The sequence below is a fragment of the Oncorhynchus tshawytscha genome, linkage group LG18 (assembly GCF_018296145.1).
Source record: "Oncorhynchus tshawytscha isolate Ot180627B linkage group LG18, Otsh_v2.0, whole genome shotgun sequence".
Classification (NCBI taxonomy): Eukaryota; Metazoa; Chordata; class Actinopteri; order Salmoniformes; family Salmonidae; genus Oncorhynchus; species Oncorhynchus tshawytscha.
This window is the reverse complement of record NC_056446.1, coordinates 8,778,830-8,802,368: the sequence shown is the minus strand read 5'-3', so window position 1 is coordinate 8,802,368 and position 23,539 is coordinate 8,778,830. Positions and strand designations below refer to the sequence as shown.

The 23,539-nt window shown below is 42.9% G+C and overlaps 1 protein-coding gene across 1 annotated transcript in view; it reads left to right on the top strand.

Moving 5' to 3' along the window:
- LOC112237258 (acyl-CoA:lysophosphatidylglycerol acyltransferase 1-like) overlaps nucleotides 1-23,539 on the top strand; it is a 101,075-nt gene that overhangs the window by 2,085 nt on the left and 75,451 nt on the right. The window lies entirely within an intron of this gene.

Here is a 23,539-nt window from a genome sequence, read left to right as displayed (position 1 = left end):
GTATTGATTTCAACAACCCTTTCAATATCACCTGATCCCCTTTCGGAATAACTTGTACCTCAACTGCAAGACCAATAGCTACTGTCTGTAGGAAGTTCATGCTGAACAGGTCTCCCTTGTATACGTTATGTATACCTACCTGTAAATGTAAGTTTTATGTTATAGACTCCTTTTGGTTTAAGACCATACACAATTGCTTCAAGTGTCATCAGATTCTCATATAGTAGGCAAGTCTGTATAGTACAGTGAGTGTAATCACTTGATACATACAGTCCTGTTTTGCCGGCAACACTATTTCTAAGTTCATTCATACAGTGCCAGGGGTTCCCACTTTCAACTGGCTGATTGGGAGCCACATTGCCCTCTGAGCAGTGTTCCAAGAGGAAAATGCTTATAAATTACAAAGTGCTGAACATGAGGATCAACAAGGCCTGCTGATAAATAATGCATTGAACACCGACTTGTTTTCTTCCGAAAGTATTCAGACCCCCGTTTACGCATTTTAATACGTTACAGCCTTATTCTAAAATGGATTGAATTGTCCCCCCCCTCATCAAATTACACAATACCCATTACTGACAGCAGAAACCGGATTTGAGAAATTCTAGCAAATGTATTAAAAATAAATGTAAATATCACATTTAATTAAGTATTCAGGCCCTTTACTCAGTACTTTGTTGAAGCATCTTTGACAGCGATTACAGCCTGGGTTTGATGCTACAAGCTTGACGCACATGTGTTTGGAGAGTTTCTCCCATTCTTCTCTGCAGATCCTCTCAAGCTCTGTCAGGTTGGATGGGGAGCATCGCTGCTCAGCTATATTTCTGTCTCGCCAGAGATGTTCGATCAGGTTCAAGTCTGGGCTCTGGCTGGGCCACTCGAGGACATTCAGAGATTTGTCTCGAAGCCACTCCTGTGTTGTCTTGGCTGTGTACTTAGAGTTGTTGTCCTGTTGGAAGGTGCACTTTTGCCCCAGTCTGAGTGCTCTGTAGCAGGTTTTCATCAGTACTTTGCTCCGTTTCATGTTTCCCTCAATCCTGACTTGTCCCTGCTGCTGAAAAACATCCCCACGGCATGATGCTGCCACCACCATGCTTCACCGTAGGGATGGTGCCAGGTTTCCTCCAGACGTGGTGCTTGGCATTCAGGCCAAAGAGTTCAATCTTGGTTTCATCAGACCACAGAATCTTGTTTCTCATGGTCAGAGTCCTTTAGGTGCTTTTTGGCAAACTCCAAGCAGCCTGTCATGTGCCTTTTACTGCGTTGCTTCCATCTGGCCACTCAAACATAAAGGCCTGATTGGTGGAGTACTGAACAGATGGTTGTCCTTCTGGAATGTTCTCCCATCTCCACAGAGGAACTCTGGACCTCTGTCAGTGACCATCAGTTTCTTGATCACCTCCCTGATGAAAGCCCTTCTCCCCCGATTGCTATTTAATGAGTCTTGGTTGTTTCAAACTTCCATTTAAGAATGTTGTAGGCCACTTTGTTCTTGGTGACCTTCAATGCTGCAGACTATTTTTTTGGTACTGTTCCCCAGATCTTTGCAACTTTTTTGGTACTGTTCCCCAGATCTTAAAACTTCTTAGGGCTGCAATCCCGTTAAAGGGATTGATATGACAACAGCCAGTGAAAGTGCAGAGTGCCAAATTCAAAACAGAAATCTCTTTTGTCTCAAACATACATGCATCTTATACCATTTTAAAGGTAATCTTGTTAATCCCACCAGTGTCTGATTTTCAAATAGGCTTTACAGCGAAAGCACCACAAACGATTATGATAGGTCAGAGCCAAGCCACAGAAAAACACAGCCATTTTTCCAGCCAAAGAGTGTAGTCACAAAAAGCACAGAGATAAAATTCATCACTAACCTTTGATCTTCATCAGTTGACACTCATAGGACTTCATGTTACACAATACATGTATGTTTTGTTCGATAGAGTGCATGTAAAAAAAAATCTCAGTATACATTGCCGTGTTATGTTCACTAGTTCCAAAAACTTCCGGTGATATTGCAGAGAGCCACATCATTTTACAGAAATACTCATTATAAATGTCGATGAAAATACAATTGTTAGACATGGAAATATACATACACTTCTCCTTAATGCAATCGCTGTCAGATTTCAAAAAAGCTTTACGGAAAAAGCAAACCATGCAATAATCTGAGTACAGCCAAAAAGATATCCGCAATATTGGGTAGTCAACATTAGTCATTAATAGCATTATAAATATTCACTTACCTTTGATCTTCATCAGAATGCACTCCCAGGAATCACAGTTCCACATTAAGTGTTTGATAATGTCCATCATTTATGTCCAAAGAGCTACTTTTGATAGCACGTTTTGTAAACAAATCCAAAGTCATGAAGTGCGTTCCCTAGTTGCAGACGAAATGTCACAAAGTTCCGTTACTGTCCATAGAAACATGTCAAATGATTCCATACATCAATCTTTAGAATGTTTTTAACATCAAACTTCAATAATATTCCAACCTATGTCTGTATGTCTGTAGAAAAGCAATGGAACGAGAGCTAACTCTCTCGTGACCGCGCCTCAGAGCCTGTGGCAATCTGCCAGACACCTGGCTCAAACAGCCCTTATGAGCCCCCACTTCACAGTAGAATCCTCATACAAGGTTCTAAAGACGGTTGACATCTAGTGGAAGTGCAACAAAACCAATATCCCACTGTGTATTCAATAGGGGCTGGGTTAAATTGACCAACCTCAGATTTCCCACTTCCTGTTTGGATTTCTTCTCGGGTTTTTGCCTGCCGTATGAGTTCTGTTATACTGACATACATCCTTCAAACAGTTTTAGAAACTTCAGTGTTTTCTATCCAATACTAATAATATGCATATATTTGCAACTGGGACTGAGGAGCAGGCCATTTACTCTGGGCACCTTTCATCCAAGCTACTCAATACTGCCCCTGCAGCCATAAGAAGTTTTAACCTGTGACAGGACTGCCAACTCACCCGTTCGCTGCATATGAGTAACCCCTTTACGCATTAGATCAGTAGTTACTTATATGGCTATTACTTTTCGGGAACAGTCGGGTAAATGACAGCTGAAGCTGCTGTGATTCTGAGTATCTTGCGTGACTCATTGCTACATAGCTTTTCATAACTCCCTGTCAACATAATATTGTCTACTCTTGGTTAAATGAGAATTTAGGGAAAGTACCATGTTTGGGAGAACAGTGTGGGCAGTAGCAATTTTTGTATTTTAGAAATGTCAAGTGGTGCATTGTGGCGATAAGATATGGACCTGTATTTTTACCACGAGAGAATTTGAATAGCCTATTCCCACCAGAGGCTGATGGGACGAGCGATAGGAGGACGGGCTCATTGTAATGGCTGGAATGGAATAAATGTAACCGTATCAACCATATGGAAACCACATGTTTGACACAGTTCCATGTATTGCACTCCAGCCTTTACACAAAGCCCGTCCTCCTAATAGCTCCTCCCACCAGACTCCTCTGATTCACATCAGTAATATTACCATATGTATATCAGCCACCAGCTTCTTCTCTTCTCTCTATTATGGACTGTATTCTTAGATTCTTGAGAATGCTGCAATGCCTACACTTAAAACCACAATGCTGATTTTGTATTGCATCCCAACAGCAGCTCCACCACTAAATTTGGTGTAGGCCTAATTCTGAGGACTGGGGAAATGCAAGCACTCCAATAGAGCTGTGGCTATAAGGACTCATGGTCCACAAGAATGACATGAATGTTATACCACACCATGACTGACCCATCGCCAAACCGGTCATGCTGAAGGATGTTGCAGGCAGCAGAACGTTCTCCACGGTGTCTCCAGACTCTGTCACGTGCTCAGTGTGAACCTGCTTTGTTGTTGAAGTGTTCCCTTTATTTTTTTGAGCAGTGTATATACACACACACATTTGAAGTCGGATGTTTACATATACCTAAGACAAGTACATTTTAAACTCAGTTTTTCACAATTCCTGACTTTTTAATCTTAGTAAAAATTCCCTGTCTTAGGTCAGTTAGGATCACCACTTTATTTTAAGAATGAGAAATGTTAGAATAATAGTAGTGATTTATTTCATCACATTCCTAGTGGGTCAGAAGTTTACATACACTCAATTAGAATTTGATAGCATTGCCTTTAAATTGTTACACTTGGGTCGAATGTTTTGGGTGGCCTTCCACAAGCTTCCGACAATAAGTTGGGTGAATTTTGGCCCATTCCTCTTGACAGAGCTTGTGTAACTGAGTCAGGTTTGTAGGCCTCCTTGCTCGCACACGCTTTTTCAGTTCTGCCCAAAATGTTTCTATAGGATTGAAGTCAGGGCTTTGAGATGGCTACTCCAATACCTTGACTTTGTTGTCCTTAAGCCATTTTGTCACAACTTTGGAAGTATGCTTGGGGTCATTGTCCATTTGGAAGACCCATTTGCGACCAAGCTTTAACTTCCTGACTGATGTCTTGAGATGTTGCTTCAATATATACACAATTTTTTTCCTCATGATGCCATCTATTTTGTGAAGTGCAGCAAAGCACCCCCACAACATGATGCTGCCACCCCTGTGCTTCATGGCTGGGATGGTGTTCTTCAGCTTGCAAGCCTCCCCCTTTTTCCTCCAAACATAATGACGGTCATTATGGCCAAACAGTTCTATTTTTGTTTTATCAGACCAGAGGACATTTCTTCAAAAAGTACGATCTTTGTCCCCATGTGCAGTTGCAAACCATATAATCTGGCTTTTTTATGGCGGTTTTGAAACAGTGGCTTCTTCCTTGCTGAGCGGCCTTTCAGGTTATGTCGTTATAGGACTTGTTTTAGATACTTTTGTACCCGTTTCCTACATCTTCACAAGGTCCTTTGCTGTTGTTCTGGGATTGATTTGTACTTTTCGCACATTCATCTCAAAGTACATTCATATCTAGGAGACAGAACAGGTCTCCTTCCTGAGCGGTATGAAGGCTGCGTGGTCCCATGGTATTTCTTACTATTTTTTTTGTACAGATGAACGTGGTACCTTCAGGCATTTGGAAATTGCTCCCAAGGATGAACCAGACTTGTGAAGGTATTTAAAAAAAAAAAAAAAAATTTTTTTTAAAATTGACGTCTTGTCTGATTTCTTTTGATTTTCCCATGATGTCAAGCAAGAGGCACTTTGAAGGTAGGCCTTGAAATACATCCACGGGTACTCCTCCAATTGACTCAAATGATGTCAATTAGTCTATCAAAGCTTCTAAAGCCATGACATCATTTTCTGGAGTTTTCCAAGCTGTTGAAAGGCACAGTCAACTTAGTGCATGTAAAATTCTGACCCACTGGAATTGTGATACAGTGAAATAATCTGTCTGTAAATAACTGTTGGCAAAATTGCTTTTGTCATGCACAAAGTGGATGTCCTAACCGACTTGCCAAAACTATACTTTGTAAACAAGACATTTGTGGAGTGGTTGAAAAACAAGTTTTAATGACTCCAACCTAAGTGAATGTAAACTTCCAACTTCAACTCTATGTATTCAGACCTTTTGCTATAAGCTTTGCATTTGAGCTTATTGATTTATCCTTGATGTTTCTACAACTTGATTGGAGTCCACTGTGGTAAATTCAATTGATTGGACATGACTTGGAAAGGCACACACCTGTCTATATAAGGTGCCACAGTGGACAGGGAATTTCAGAGCAAAAACCAAGCTATAAGGTCGAAGGAATTGTCCATAGAGCTCTGAGACAGGATTGTGTTGGCACAGATCTGGGGAAGGGTACCAACAAATGTCTGCAGCATTGAAGATCCCAAGAACACAGTGGCCTCCATCATTCTTAAATGGAACAAGTTTGAAACCACCAAGACTCTTCCTAGAGCTGGCTGGGTGGACAAACTGAGCATCGGGGGAGAAGGGCCTTGGTCAGGGAGGTGACCAGGAACCCGACGGTTACTCTGACAGAGCTCCAGAGTTCCTCTTTGGAGATGGGAGAACCTTCCAGAAGGACAACCATCTCTGCAACACTCCACCAATCAGGCCTTTATGTTAGTGGCCATATGGAAGCCACTCCTCAGTAAACGGCACATGATAGCCCACTTTGAGTTTGCCAAAAGACACCTAAAGGACTCAGACCATGAGAGACCTCATTCTCTCGTCTGATGAAACCAGGATTGAACTATTTGGCCTGAATGTTAAGCGTCACGTCTGGAGAAACCCTGGCACCATCCCTATGATGAAGCATGGTGGTGACAGCATCGTACTGTGGGTGTGTTTTTATTCGGCAGGCACTGGGAGACTAGTCAGGATTAATGGATCGATAAACAGAGCCAAGTACAGAGATTCTTGATGAAAACCTGTTCCAGAGCACTCTGGACCTCACCCTAGTGTGAAGGTTCACTTTCCAATGAGACAACGACCCTAAGTATACAGCCAAGACAATGCAGCAGTGGCAACAAGTCTCAATGTCCTTGAGTGGCCCAGCCAGACCTGGGACTTGAACCTGATTGGACATCTCTGGAGAGACCTAAAAATAGCTGAACAGTAACACTCCCAATCCAACCTGACTGAGCATGAGAGGATTAGCAGAGAAGAATGGAAGAATCTCCCCAAATACAGATGTGCCAAGCTTGTAGCGTCACACAATTCTATAGTCGCTGCCAAATGTGCTTCAACAAAGTACTGAGTAAAGGGTTTGAAAACTCCAAACATTTGCATAAGTATATTTTAAATTAGTGAATATCTGAATTTGTTTTTAATCCATTTTAGAATAAGACTGTAACAAAATGTGAAGTCAAGGTGTCTCAATACTTTCGAAGTCATTGTATATCACATCTTTGAAACCATTTGAACAGCAGGAAGTCTTTCAGATTGTGTCTTTTGAGGCCCAACAGGCAAAGATCAACTAGGCCACATTCGTATGAATTAATTTAACAAAGAAACCGATGTACTTCAGCTCAAATGTTGGGCTAAATTGAGGTTACATCCATCTGCTGTTACTGGAGCTGACTTTCCATTTTCTCCTGATAAAACTGGAGGGTTATTTTCAAGCAGAATTGTCCATAGCAGGGTTGCAGTTTGGGAGTCCAGACTTCCTGACTCGTGTACCTGGGTGTGTGTATCCTCATGGGTGATTCAGTGGGCCTAGGAAACCAAATTGAAACTATCCAAAAGCACCTTTTATGCTCGCTCTCCTTCCACAGTCCCCTCAATCAGCTAAACCTGTTACAAACAATAACTCCTTCCAACGGGAGAAATGATGGTGTGGGTGAGTTTACTTGCTCGGCACTGACATGAGGCAAAGATCCTGTATCTAGGTCTATGGTGTAGCTCCAGTTAGGCTGTTGTGTCCACTCTGTGCAGTAAACTCACCCACACCCTCTTGCCTCATCTCTCCCATTGAGGGAGTTCTTGTTCACCATGCATGTGTAAAGTAGGGCCCTTGATGCGAGTTGATACCTGCCTGTATGCAGGGCATGATGGTTGCTGAAAACCTGTATTATACACACAGGAAAATCTTAATTGTGTACTCCTCTCCTCAAAACCCATGAGAGAAAGGTCAGAGGGGTGGTACCTCTGGCTTTCTCATCCAATAGTGTTTTGAGACCAGGAGTATGCAATTGAGAGCTACTCACACTCCAATCAATCACACTTATTTATAGCTTCTTGTTTTTTTTTTACATCTGCAGATGTCACAAAGTGCTATATTGAAACCCAGCCTAAAACCCCAAACATAGTATCCATGTCTGGATACTAATGGGATGATTACACATGTATTCCCCTCGCTCACACACTGGGTGTGATTATCTGTATCCTGCCCATGTCAACATTGAATACTAAGTTCAAAAGTACACTGAACAAAAATATAACTGCAACATGCAACAATATTTTTCTAAGATTTTACTCTGTTATAGTTCATATAAGAATGTAAACTGAAAATTTCATTAGGCACTAAGCTATGGATTTTCACATGTACAAGTCCTTGCGACCTGGGGCTGTGCGTTATGGCGGCAGATGAATGGCACAACAATGGGGCCAGGATCTCGTCACCGTATCTCTGCGTTCAAATTGCCATCAATAAAATGCAATCGTGTTCGTTGTCCTTAGCTTATGCCTGTCCATGCAATTACCCCACAGCCACCATGGGGCACTGCAGTTGTGAGGCCGGTTGAATGTACTACCAAATTCCCTAAAATCACGTTGGAGTTGGCTTTTGGTAGAGAAATTAACATTACTCACTCAGGCAAACGCTCTGGTGGACATTCCTGCAGTTGGCATGCCAATTTCACGCTCCCTCAACTTGAGACATCTGTGGCGTTTTGTGACAAAACTGCTAATTTTAGTGGCTGTCACCAGCACATGTTTAGTTTATTTTTGTTCAGTGTAGTATAGCCATTTTCCAGGTTCTGGGTACAAAAAGTATGTCATATAGAAAAGATAATGCTCTGTTGATTGAGTATTCAACCACATTCCCACTCCTCCCTCCATATCACCTCATGGGCAGACCTGTATGACAGACTAGGGTGCATCAACAGAGCTACACCAATTCTGAGTGTTACATTCTGCCATGCTATACAGATGTTCTGTGAGTGCAATGCATGCGTACCAGATCTGTCTCTACCTCCACAGTGAGGTCAAAGTTCACTGGGGCTTCCTGCTCACCAGTCTGCTCTCTGAGTAGAAGCAGTGCCGATCCCTGTATTCCCAGATCATGGAGGAATGTGAGAGAGAGCGAAGAGAAATTAGCAGATCTGTAAAAAAATATATGTGTATAAAATACAAAAAGACATTTTAAGTATTTGGAGTCTCACAACTGGTCTGCAGTGTTGCTATTTCACAACTTGGTAGGAACATGATCAATAATGTGTAGCTAATACTGTATAAACACATGATCAGCCTTTACGGAGGTAATTTTCTTTCTCACTAATATGTCACTGTGGATGTTACAAAATATAACGTTAATGTCAACATATGGTGCTATTTGGCCTGTCCTATGTATGACTTCTGCACCCTTTCACTCCACTAAGCAGCAACGTTGCATCCAGGTTGTCTGCCCAGAATGTTACATCGCCAGGCTGAGACAGGTGCCATAGTAGGCTGGGAAGGGGGGATTAGAGTGAGTGGCAACATCTTGGTTGTGGCCGTTTGATCAAACTTCCACCTCACAGAACAGTGGCATACGTGTTGTTATTGCTTTGTTTTATTCGGTTGGAGTAGAATACCGAAAGATCATATCCTGCCTGTCTTGAGACTGACTGTCATGTTTAGACATGTTGACCATCTTTTCCTTGGTCACATTGGGTGTTGTAGAGGTCTGCGCAGGACTGATTTCTTCATCCCGCCTGTACCTGCTGGCTTTCTGTCTGACTTCCACTCCCAACTGCAAGAACTGGTCCCAAACCGAACTGCAGGCCTGCAATGTTATTTTAGGCATATGTGACTCAGCTCACTTGCCAGCCATGGTCCCATCAATTTTGCGCCTTATAGGCAGTAGGTTTGTTCAGTCGTGGCGTGTGGGTAAAATCACTGAGGAAGCAAAGCCAAGCTAGTTAAAGCCATATTACAACCTATATTGTAGTAATTGTGTTTTCTCTATAACCCATTCACTCACACACCACCATGATATACAATAAGGTCGTGACGACAAAAAGACAAGTCACACAGTGGTGGAATAAACCACATTTATTTCATCACAAAACCAAACAGCAACGTCTGTCTGAAGTCCACAAAGCAAATATTGCATGAAACAAACTTACCTGCAACATGGTCAAGCAAGTTAATATTTTCAACAGTTTACTAAACAACTACTGATTTAGAACGAGTTACTGCAAGTCAGCACAAAAACAACAGGAGCACTGCCTCTGCTATTTCAGGAACATTTCAACTTAAACATTTATAAAACGTCAAATCAACAAGGCTATATATGCTTAGTTTAATATACGGAAAACAGATACCAAAAACAATCTATTCCAGTCGATGTTGATAAGTATCATTTGTTTGTCCATGGTACTGATTTCTGTGTGTGTGTGCGCAATTAAAACAAAAATGTTGACTTTACCCTACTTGTAGGCTAGTTGAATGCCAATGTCATCCTCTTTCATGTTGGCAAGACGGTCTATGGCCCTGTCAAAGTTTTGTTGTCAAAGGCTAGTAAGCATTTTAGCTAGTGTAACAGTATAACTTTAGACCGTCCCCTCGCCCGGGCGCGAACCAGGGACCCTCTGCACACATTAACAGTCACCCACGAAGCATCGTTTACCCATCGCTCCACAAAAGCCGCGGCCCTTGCATAGCAAGTGGAACCACTACTTCAAGGTCCGAGCAAGTGACGTCACCGATTGAAACGCTAACTATTTCTAGCTATTTCACATCCGTTACACTAGTTAGTTTAACTTCCTTACATGGGAAACAATGAACCAGCTAAATTGGCTGGCTAGCTAACGTGAGCCTATTAGACTACATATTTCACTTCCAGCCTCAGGCCAGTGGCACATCATATACATTTATGGTTAGATCAGAATTGTCATTGGCCTGAACAGAGAATTAAGTCAAAACCACAAGTCCAAATCACCATGGCCTTCTATGGTTTGGGAAATGATGAGTTAGTAAACTAGCTACTGCAGGATATCAACACAAGCAGACCAGAAACACAGTTTTGCATAGGAAGTGATTTGATTCGTGTGAAGCCAAATCCAAACGGGTCATCCTTGACGTTTTACTGCACGAGGACAACCCACAGTTGAACTCAGCTCAACGCTGATTGGCTAATTATTATATTATTTTTTTTTTTATCAAGGGAGGCCTAATTCTTGCTGTTATCAATCATTCAAATGCTACGGCGGCAACGTGTTATACTCTTTCGGTCCAGACAGCATGAGATACATGGCTACAAATACTGAGACCGAGTGGAGCTGTTTCCCTCGCTTGTATGATTCTTCCGGTGAGATTCAGCCGCTTGTGAATTGACGGAAATTATGAACACACAGGGAGAGATGAGAATATTTTAATGTTTTTAGTCGTCAAATATTTGGGGAATCCTGGTTTCCCTTAATCTGTGAATACACGCCACTGGTTGAATTACCATAGATTCTCACGTGGCCCTTTCTATATTACTGGGCTATACCAGCCAATTTAGGCCGTGATTGTAAATAAGAACTTGTTCTTAACTGACTTGCCTAGTTAAATAAACAAATATGCTAGATGTAGTTTGAAGAGATCAGAGTTTCTCTTGAGCTATTTTATAGTCTACCATTTTAGGAGTGGGAAGATTTCAGAGGGCGACATATGGGTGATTAATATTTGTTTCTAGGCAATGTCGTAATTTATAGGCTAATCATATATTTAGGAAGTATATTTCCTTGGAAAGATAACTGCCCCGTTCTTCTCCGCCCATGCATAAGCTATAGCCTACTCTATTAAATTGAGACCACACGCACACCTGATCTTTTTTATTTATTTTATTTTTTATTTCACCTTTAGTTGAGAACAAGTTCTCATTTACAATTGCGACCTGGCCAAGATAAAGTAAAGCAGTTCAACACATACAACGACACAGAGTTACACATGAAGTAAAACAAACATACAGTCAATAATACAGTATAAACAAGTCTATATATGATGTGAGCAAATGAGGTGAGATAAGGGAGGTAAAGGCAAAAAAAGGCCATGGTGGCAAAGTAAATACAATATAGCAAGTAAAACACTGGAATGGTAGATTTGCAATGGAATAATGTGCAAAGTAGAAATAAAAATAATTGGGTGCAAAGGAGCAAAATAAATAAATTGAATACAGTAGGGAAAGAGGTAGTTGTTCGGGTTAAATTATAGGTGGGCTATGTACAGGTGCAGTAATCTGTGAGCTGCTCTGACAGTTGGTGCTTACAGCTAGTGAGGGAGATAAGTGTTTCCAGTTTCAGAGATTTTTGTAGTTCGTTCCAGTCATTGGCAGCAGAGAACTGGAAGGAGAGGCGGCCAAAGAAAGAATTGGTTTTGGGGGTGACTAGAGAGATATACCTGCTGGAGCGTGTACTACAGGTGGGAGATGCTATGGTGACCAGCGAGCTGAGATAAGGGGGGACTTTACCTAGCAGGGTCTTGTAGATGACATGGAGCCAGTGGGTTTGGCGACGAGTATGAAGCGAGGGCCAGCCAACGAGAGCGTACAGGTCGCAATGGTGGGTAGTAAATGGGGCTTTGGTGACAAAACGGATTGCACTGTGATAGACTGCATCCAATTTGTTGAGTAGGGTATTGGAGGCTATTTTGTAAATGACATCGCCAAAGTCGAGGATTGGTAGGATGGTCAGTTTTACAAGGGTATGTTTGGCAGCATGAGTGAAGGATGCTTTGTTGCGAAATAGGAAGCCAATTCTAGATTTAACTTTGGATTGGAGATGTTTGATATGGGTCTGGAAGGAGAGTTTACAGTCTAACCAGACACCTAAGTATTTGTAGTTGTCCACGTATTCTAAGTCAGAGCCGTCCAGAGTAGTGATGTTGGACAGGCGGGTAGATGCAGGTAGCAATCGGTTGAAGAGCATGCATTTAGTTTTACTTGTATTTAAGAGCAATTGGAGACCACGGAAGGAGAGTTGTATGGCATTGAAGCTTGCCTGGAGGGTTGTTAACACAGTCTCCAAAGAAGGGCCAGAAGTATACAGAATGGTGTCGTCTGCGTAGAGGTGGATCAGAGACTCACCAGCAGCAAGAGCGACCTCATTGATGTATACAGAAAAGAGAGTCGGTCCAAGAATTGAACCCTGTGGCACCCCCATAGAGACTGCCAGAGGTCCGGACAGCAGACCCTCCGATTTGACACACTGAACTCTATCAGATAAGTAGTTGGCGAACCAGGCGAGGCAATCATTTGAGAAACCAAGGCTGTTGAGTCTGCCGATGAGGATGTGGTGATTGACAGAGTCGAAAGCCTTGGCCAGATCAATGAATACGGCTGCACAGTAATGTTTCTTATCGATGGCGGTTAAGATATCATTTAGGACCTTGAGCGTGGCTGAGGTGCACCCATGACCAGCTCTGAAACCAGATTGCATAGCAGAGAAGGTATGGTGAGATTCGAAATGGTCGGTAATCTGTTTGTTGACTTGGCTTTCGAAGACCTTAGAAAGGCATGGTAGGATAGATATAGGTCTGTAGCAGTTTGGGTCAAGAGTGTCCCCCTTTGAAGAGGGGGATGACCGCAGCTGCTTTCCAATCTTTGGGAATCTCAGACGACACGAAAGAGAGGTTGAACAGGCTAGTAATAGGGGTGGCAACAATTTCGGCAGATAATTTTAGAAAGAAAGGGTCCAGATTGTCTAGCCCGGCTGATTTGTAGGGGTCCAGATTTTGCAGCTCATTCAGAACATCAGCTGAACGGATTTGGGAGAAGGAGAAATGGGGAAGGCTTGGGCGAGTTGCTGTGGGGGGTGCAGTGCTGTTGACCGGGGTAGGAGTAGCCAGGTGGAAAGCATGGCCAGCCGTAGAAAAATGCTTATTGAAATTCTCAATTATGGTGGATTTATCAGTGGTGACAGTGTTTCCTATCTTCAGTGCAGTGGGCAGCTGGGAGGAGGTGTTCTTATTCTCCATGGAATTTACAGTGTCCCAGAACTTTTTTGAGTTAGTGTTGCAGGAAGCAAATTTCAGCTTGAAAAAGCTAGCCTTGGCTTTTCTAACTGCCTGTGTATAATGGTTTCTAGCTTCCCTGAACAGCTGCATATCACGGGGGCTGTTCGATGCTAATGCAGAACGCCATAGGATGTTTTTGTGTTGGTTAAGGGCAGTCAGGTCTGGGGAGAACCAAGGGCTATATCTGTTCCTGGTTCTAAATTTCTTGAATGGGGCATGTTTATTTAAGATGGTTAGGAAGGCATTTAAAAAAAATATCCAGGCATCCTCTAATGACGGGATGAGATCAATATCCTTCCAGGATACCCCGGCCAGGTCAATTAGAAAGGCCTGCTCGCTGAAGTGTTTCAGGGAGCGTTTTACAGTGATGAGTGGAGGTTGTTTGACCGCTGACCCATTACGGATGCAGGCAATGAGGCAGTGATCGCTGAGATCTTGGTTGAAAACAGCAGAGGTGTATTTAGAGGGCAAGTTGGTTAGGATGATATCTATGAGGGTGCCCGTGTTTAAGGCTTTGGGGAGGTACCTGGTAGGTTCATTGATAATTTGTGTGAGGTTGAGGGCATCAAGTTTAGATTGTAGGATGGCTGGGGTGTTAAGCATGTTCCAGTTTAGGTCGCCTAGCAGCACGAGCTCTGAAGATAGATGGGGGGCAATCAGTTCACATATGGTGTCCAGAGCACAGCTGGGGGCAGAGGGTGGTCTATAGCAGGCGGCAACGGTGAGAGACTTGTTTTTAGAGAGGTGGATTTTTAAAAGTAGAAGTTCAAATTGCTTGGGTACAGACCTGGATAGTAGGACAGAACTATACAGGCTATCTTTGCAGTAGATTGCAACACCGCCCCCTTTGGCAGTTCTATCTTGTCTGAAAATGTTGTAGTTTGGAATTAAAATTTCAGAATTTTTGGTGGTCTTCCTAAGCCAGGATTCAGACACAGCTAGAACATCCGGGTTGGCAGAGTGTGCTATAAAGCAGTGAATAGAACAAACTTAGGGAGGAGGCTTCTAATGTTAACATGCATGAAACCAAGGCTATTAACGGTTACAGAAGTCGTCAAAAGAGAGCGCCTGGGGAATAGGAGTGGAGCCAGGCACTGCAGGGCCTGGATTCACCTCTACATCGCCAGAGGAACAGAGGAGGAGTAGAATAAGGGTGCGGCCAAAAGCAATAAGAATTGGTCGTCTAGAACGTCTGGAACGGAGAGTAAAAGGAGGTTTCTTGGGGCGATAAAATAGCATCAAGGTATAATGTACAGACAAAGGTATGGTAGGATGTGAATACAGTGGAGGTAAACCTAGGCATTGAGTGATGAAGAGAGAGATATTGTCTCTAGAAACATTAAAACCAGGAGATGTCATTGCATGTGGGTGGTGGAACTAATAGGTTGGATAAGGTATAGTGAGCAGGACTAGAGGCTCTACAGTGAAATAAGCCAATAAACACTAACCAGAACAGCAATGGACAAGGCATATTGACATTAAGGAGAGGCATGCTTAGTCGAGTGATCAAAAGGGCCCGGTGAGTGGAGAGGTTGGTTGGGGGTCACGGCGATTTAGACAGCTAAATCGGTAGCAAGCTAGCATAGGATGGAGGTCTGTTGTTAGCCACCTCTTGCGTTCCGTCAGTAGATCAGTGGGGTTCCGTGTGGTAGAGGGGATTAATCCAAATCACACAACAACAACAAACATAAAAACAATAGATATAGTTATAGAGGCCCAAGAAGAAAATTAAAATAAAATAAAAAATTGCAGGTATAGCTATTGAACTTGAAGCAGCAAGAATGATTACCACGACACAGCCAAACCCTCCCCTAACCGGACGACGCTGGTCCAATTGTCTGCCGTCCTATGTGACTCCCGGCCGCTACTGTGGCAAAACCCGGGAATGAACCCAGGTCTGTAGTAACGCCTCTAGCACTGCAAAACAGTGCCTTAGACTGCTGCGGCACTCAGGAGGCCCATTGGGTTGTTATTTTACCTGAAATGCACAAGGTAATTTTTTTCCTGTATTTTGTAGAATTTTGACCTATTTTGAGTCACACACACAATTTTTTTGTTCTCTACTCTGACAATGAATCCACAGATGAAACTAACTAGGTTTCCCCTTTTTAGTTCTTCTGGAAAAATTTGGTTCTGTTTTTGATGCTTGATGCACTGCAAGTCCCGCTTCTCCCTTCTCTTCATTGCTTTTTAGGAGCATATACCCATGTGGGTGATTAAAAGCTGAACTGAGGTCCACACCCCAGTCAGTGGTGATAATGCAACTTGAAGTTGGTTGCCAACTGCAATATAAACTTTCCACTTGCTTCCAGCACATAAAAATCGTCTGTCCTCGGTTTCAACACTCACTGCCGAGTTCCAAACTGTCTCTGGAAGCAACGTCAGCACAAGAACTGTTCGTCGGGAGCTTCATGAAATGGGTTTCCATGGCCGAGCAGGCGCACAGAAGCCTAAAATCGCCATGTGCAATTCCAAGCGTCGGCTGGAGTGGTGTAACGCTCACTGCCATTGGACTCTGGAGAGATGAATCACGCATCACCATCTGTCAGTCCGACGGACAAAACTGGGTTTGGCAGATGCCAGGAGAACGCTACCTGCCCAAATGCATAGTGCCAACTGTAAGGTTTGGTGGATGAGGAATAATGGTCTGGGGCTGTTTTTCATGATTCGGGCGAGGCCTCTTAGTTCCAGTGAAGGGAAATCTTAACGCTACAGCATAGTGACATTCTAGATGATTCTGTGCTTCCAGCTTTGTGGCAACAGTTTGGGGAAAGCCCTTTCCTGTTTCAGCATGACAATGCCCCTGTGCACAAAGCGAGGTCCATACAGAAATGGTTTGTTGAGATCGGTGTGGAAGAACTTGACTGGCCTGCACAGAGCCATGACCTCAACCCCATCGAACACCTTTGAATGAATTGGAACGCCGACTGCGAGCCAGGCCTAATCGCCCAACATCAGTGCCAGACCTCACTAATGCTCATGTGGCTGAATGCTGCGGGGACTTGATCCCAGTGTTCCAACATCTAGTGGAAATCCTTCCCAGAAGAGTGGTTATAGCAGCAACGGGATGGACCAACTCCATATGAATGCCCATGATTGGGGAATGAGCTGTTCAACGAGCAGGTGTCCATACTTTTGGTCATATAGTGTATATATGCTTCAGTTTGCTGCCATGTGACTGGTTTCACATTTGTCTCCAGTGATTGAAGTATAAATATCTATATAAACTCAGCAAAAAAAGAAACGTCCCTTTTTCAGAACCCTGTCTTTCAAAGATAATTTGCAATAATCCAAAAAACTTCACAAATCTTCATTGTTTAAACACTGTTTCCCATGCTTGTTCAATGAACCCTAAACAATTAATGAACATGCACCTGTGGAACGGTCATTAAGACACTAACAGCTTAAAGATGGTAGGCAATTAAGGTCACAGTCATGAAAACTTAGGACACTAAAGAGGCCTTTCTACTGACTCTGAAAAACACCAATAGAAAGATGCCCAGGGTCCCTGCTCATCTGCGTGAGCGTGCCTTTGGCATGCTGCCAGGCGGCATGAGGACTGCAGATGTGGCCAGGGCAATAAAATGCAATGTCCGTACTGTGAGATGCCTAAGACAGCACTACAGGGAGACAGGATGGACAGCGGATCGTCCTCACAGTGGCAGACCACGTGTAACAACACCTGCACAGGATCGGTACATCCGAACATCACACCTGCGGGACAGGTACAATATGGCAAACACAACTGCCTGAGTTACACCAGGAACGCACAATCTCTCCATCATTGCTCAGACTGTCCGCAATTGATCGAGGCTGGACTGCGGGCTTGTAGGCCTGGCTTGATCGAGACTGGACTGAGGGCTTGTAGGCTTGTTGTAAGGCAGGTCCTAACCAGCCATCACCGGCAACATTGCCTATGGGCACAAACCCACCATCGCTGGACCAGACAGGACTGGCAAAAAGTGCTCTTCACTGACGAGTCGCGATTTTGTCTCACCAGGGTTGATGGTCGGATTCGCGTTTATGGTCAAAAGAATGTTACACCGAGGCCTCTACTCTGGAGTGGGATCAATTTGGAGGTGGAGGGTCTGTCATGGTCTCGGGCGGTGTGTTACAGCATCATCGGACTGAGCTTGTTGTCATTGCAGGCAATCTCAACGCTGTGCAAGACAGGAATGTCAGTGTTCTGTCATTGGCAGCAAAGAGCCCGGATCTTAATCCCATTGAGCATGTCTGGGACCTGTTGGATCGGAGGGTGAGGGCTAGGGCCATTCCCCCCAGGAATGTCCAGGAACTTGCAGGTGCCTTGGTGGAAGAGTGGGGTAACATCTCACAGCAAGAACTGGCACATCTGGTGCAGTCCATGAGGAGGAGATGCACTGCAATACTTAATGCAGCTGGTGGCCACACCAGATACTGACTGTTAGTTTTGATTTTGACCCCCCCTCCTCTAATCTTTTGTTCATACAAATATTTACACTAGTTAATTTTGCTGGAAATAAACGCAGTTGGCAGTGGGAGGATGTTTCTTTTTTTGCTGAGTTTATTTACAATTCCCTTATCCAAACAGATTACTCATTTTACCGAGCTCTTATCAAGTTGTAAATTACAGTGCATGGAGAATGGTGTTATTTCTATTGGGGGGGAAAAGTGGAGGCTTTTTCCACTTGGACCGGTAGGTTTGTTAGACCTTAATGTTTTCCTTGCCCACAAAGGTGGTGGAATTATTAAGGACTTTGACTTGTCTGTAGACAAACCTGTGCCACACCTTAATTTATTTGTTCTCCACCCCAAACGAGTAGCAGGTCAATAGCCTGCTGTTCTCATGCTTAAATTCAAGGTCTGAATACGTATAGAGAGAAGTCCATTAAAGGGAATAATAATACTTTTATGCACACTTATCTCGGGTTGGAATCGGGGCCTAGTAGCCTAAATTCAATTGAATGTGAACCCCATTTAGAAACTTGGGTTTTACATGAGCTCTGCCTGGGTATGCCTGTGACGATGACAATTGGCAGGATTTAATCTGTAGCAGGACGTGGTGATCCTGACCGGATTTTTGTCTCTAGTCCTGTATTCATTCATCCCAATAGTTGGCTGCATTGCCCTGCCCTGATACTTTGAACATTCACTGTGGTCTGTGATAGCCCCTGGTCTGTGATAGCCCCATGTTAATGAATTAAAATTTGCTGATTTTAAAAAATGATTGCTTTATGAAAAATGGCATTGAGCAATCATGGAAGAGAGCAATTGTATATTGAAGTGAAAAGATCCATTTATTTTTCCAGTTTTTTTTTGTCATGGGGCTATTTCTAACTCGTACTAACTGCAAACTTCTTAATACCCAGACACAGGAAGTGAGTCACAGGAAATGGCATCATGATGCCTCTTCTGCCTTCTCTCTTGTACTGTGGCTTTTCTGAGCGAGGACAAGGATGTGCCGTGTTAATACACCGGAGAAGATTTTTGGGTCTCTTGCCAAATTTCCGCCCTCTCTGAGATAGAGCCGGAGGGAAGGGGCAACAAGTTCAGAGGAAGACCGTTTAGCCGACTGCCGTTGTCTAATTAGAAACTCTACCTTAGGCCCCACTGTCCTGCTGCCGGTTTACTGTGCCATTTCTCACAGACAATTTCCCTGATGAATGATGCATGACAGCCCTGTTGTAGATTCTCTCTCTCACTCACTCCTCCCACTCCACACAATGGAGGATGTCTGTGCTCACTGATGGAGGTATGGCTGCTTAGGCTGTGTGACATTCAATCAACCCATCTGGGGGACTTGGGCACCCAAATGTGAAGATGTTTCATATTGTTATGTTTGCTCTTGATGCCTATTCTTATAGTGATTAGAATGACTTTCTGAGGAGGCCATGATTGATCTGGTGGACAAGTTTTCATTTTTTCTTTAATTGATTCAGACTTTTTTTTAGATGTTTGCATGATACTGGATAAATAAACCTGATTCTTATTGGGCTGAAGTTGATTGAAATAAGATGTTGACGCTCACCTGTCCAGTTATGTACAATGGAATAGTTGTATGCACTATATATTTGAATATGAAAATACACCAACGGAAAAGCCTAACAATGGCTTGACTTGTACAGTGCCTTCAAAGTATTCACACCCCTTGAAAGACCAGGTAGGTTTTGCCGATGCCTCACAAAGAATGCCACCTGTTGTAGATGGGTAAACACATTTTTAAAAAGCAGATATTGAATATCCCTTTGAGCATGGTGAAGTAAATAATTACAATTTGGATGGTGTATCAATACACCCAGTCACTACAATGATACAGGCGTCCTTTCTAACTCAGTTGTCTGAGAGTAAGGAAACCGCTCAGGGATTTCAGAAGAAAATGGTGACTTTAAAACAGTTACAGAGTTGAATGGCTGTGATAGGAGAGAACCTAAGGATCAACAACATTGTATTTACTCCTCAATACTAACCTAATTGACCAGAGTGGAAAGAAGGAATCCTGTACAGAATAAAAAATACTACAAAACATGCATCCTGTTTGCAATTCGGCACTAAATGAAAACTGCAAATAAATTAACTATGTCCTTAATACAAAGTGTTATGTTTGGGGCAAATCCACTTGAATCCCACCTTGTAACAACAAAATGTGGAAAAGTCAAGGGGTGTGAATACTTTCTCAAGGCACTGGATGTAGGCCTACCTACCAGCACAGAAGCTTACAATCAAGTTTGTTCATTTGACATCTGAGATGTGCTGCTACCTTGGCCATGTCATTGGGCACTGTTGCACGTTGTGTAGCTCCACCACTCATTAAATCTCAAGAGCCCCCATTCCCCGGTGAATAACAATGGCTCCTAATCACACCTGCTTCCAAGAGGCTCTTTTTCTGATGCATTGCAGCACCTCTTTAGGCAATGGGTCCTGACCTTGCTGTCATGGGCACTCAAAGTGCTTATTTCCCCCCAAAAAAAATCTGCCATTCTGATTAATCGGTCGACCGCTACATAAGATGCTATATGAGGAGTGAAGCGTCTCCACAGAAGCCATGTTGAACAGAGGCCTTTGTCTCAGCCAAGCACTTTATAACCAAAATCTACCATGGTTGACGAAGTAGCAAGCCAAACAATTTTCTCTTTCTATGGGTGTCCAAGCATTCCCACACTGTTTCAGCTTTGCTGGCTAATTGTCAGATCAAATAAAATCAAATGTTAATGTAAATTGTCCGGTGGCTATTTTTTTATGAATTGTTCAGCAGTCTAATGGCTTGGGGGTAGAAGCTGTTGAGGAGCCTTTTGGTCCTAGACTTGGTGCTCTGTTACCGCTTGCCGTGCAGTAGCCGAGAAAACAGTCTATAACTTGGGTGACTGGAGTCTATGACAATTTTATGGGCTTTCCTCTGACACTGCCCATTATATAGGTCCTGGATGGCAGGAAGCTTGGTCCCAGTGATGTACTGGGCCGTTCTCACTACCCGCTATAGCACCTTTACACTCAGATGCCGATCAGTTGCCATACCAGGCGGTGATGCAACCGGTCAGGATGATCTCGATGGTACAGCTGTAGAACCTTTTGAGATTCTGGGTACCCATGACAAATCTTTTCTGTCTCCTGGGGGGGATGAGGTTTTGTCGTGCCCTCTTCACGACTGTCTTGGTATGTTTGGACCATGATAGTTCGTTGGTGATGGTTTATAGTTCGTTGGTGATGGTTTATTTTTTTTCTCTCCTGAATTTTGGCATACATGCCATTTCTAAACCACATTTTTTTTCATCGTCAATTCCCGGGAGCGTAATCCACTTCTTGGTACTCATTTTGCCAGTAATCCTTTGAAAATTAAACTCCAACTCCGCACTTTCCACCAGCCTAGCCTTCTCACGGGACAGGAAATGCTCATTAGACACCGCTGAGCCTGCTAGCATTAGCATCAGGCCCATTATGGTGCGTCTCCATTGAGGCCAATGTCCCTCTAACTGAGCAAATTTCAGGTCTGCTGATCGCAAACTTGACATTGTAAAACATGATGTGCAACTTCCATGCGTTTACTGTGAACACTGAGGTATCGCTATCGGCCAATGTCTAGTTTAACACAGATGTTAAAAAACGATGTCAAAGCTACCGTGCATACCTAATATAACATAGGTAAATTACGTAATGACGCCACGTAACGTTTTGCTCTACACATGCAACACAGCATTCCTAACCTAGCACACAGTGTCTGCTGTGTGGATCGAGCAGTCAACAAGTCAAGCAGTTATTTGAAAGAGTAAGAAAATTTAAACTCAAAAGGTGAAATCCATTAAACCCAAGATAATGGAATTCATTGCCCTTGACAATCAACCATTCTCTGTTGTGGGTGATGTTGGCATCTGCTGACTGGTCAAGCACAGGTGCACACCACCAAGTGCGCTATTTTTCAGATGTTGCTCTACCAGAGTTACACATTAATAGCGTCACTGCTATTAGCTTCACGACATGCATACTATGGAACGCCGTTTGGGTCTTAGCATGTCAAAAAGATACAGCAGCACTGTCAAAGCTGTACAAAAAGTCTGCAAACAAGCAAACCCCGGACACAAACGTTGTCTTTACAATAACGAGTTGGTAATAAAGCATAATTTGTTCGACTGCAACTTTTGGGGTAGCTAGCTTTAGCTTGGTACCTAGCTAGCACCAATACAACCATCCTGATAACAATGACCAGTAGAAACTGCAGTCATTTTCATTTTTAGCAATGATTTAGGAATCCTTGCGAGTTAGTATTAGCTAGGTTGCCATTTGTTGTTCGCCTAATGAAATTGAACTTCAGTTCATGAAAAGCCAGCTACTTAACCCTTTTGCCCAAAGCTAAAGTTATAAGCAGACCTGACCGGGTTATGTGTTGTGAAGCTAGCCACAATAAGTATTAGGCACAATAGTGGAATTTGCTGTTTGCCTTCAAAATAAAAGTATGTCATTGACAGTGATGCAAATTAATACAAATAGTATAATTATGCCATACTTTTATTTTGAAAGATAACCGCAAAGTCCACTATTGTGGCTAATCCTTATGGTGGCTAGATTCACATAGATGGGTCCGACCACCGTTAATCAAATAAGAACTTTCTATAAATTAGGGTTATTTTAGATGATGACACCTAGCTATATAGTTATCTGGCTAACTATAGCTACTGAAACATTGTCATTTTGCTATGTTTTGGGGGAAGAACATTGTTTGCATCCATGAGCTAGCTAGCTTTTAATTATGACCAGCACTGTAGGTGTACAAGACAACTTTGCCAGCATCATAGCATATGATGAAGAGTTGTGACATGAAATACGAGTGATTGTGTAATAACTACGTAAAGAATGAATGTGTTAAATTATTATGTGACCTGCAGTCATACTCAGATCCTGATTGGTCAACAAGCTTATTTGACATGCAAAATTGTTGTTTTTTGGGGGCGGGGGACACGCAAAGACCCAAAAACAAATTAACAACGAAACAGCAAGTAAGTGAAAGAAATAGGTTTTGATTATGTTTTACTGGTAATAGGGATATACGTAAATGCCAACAAAGTAACTTTTTGTGTGTGTGTGTAACCTTTATTTAACTAGGCAAGTCAGTTAAAACAAAATCTTATTTACAATGACGGTCCGGTTGACGCTGGGCCAATTGTGCGCCACCCTATGGACCTACAGCCTGGATTTGAACCAGGGACTGTTGTTACGACTCTTGCACTGAATTGCAGTGCCTTAGACCGGTGCGTCTATGTGTGTGTGTTAACTATTTAACTGTATTAGAATGCTTTAAAGGCTGCAAAAATGTTAAATATCGGTTATTGGTATCAGGTTTTTTTGTCAAGGAAAATGTATTATCCATATCAGGCAAAAATGTCATCAGTGCATCACTAGTTTTAACAGTGGCCAAGTAGGGTACTGTGGCTATTTGATCATAATGTAGGCTTACCAAAGTGGCCTACC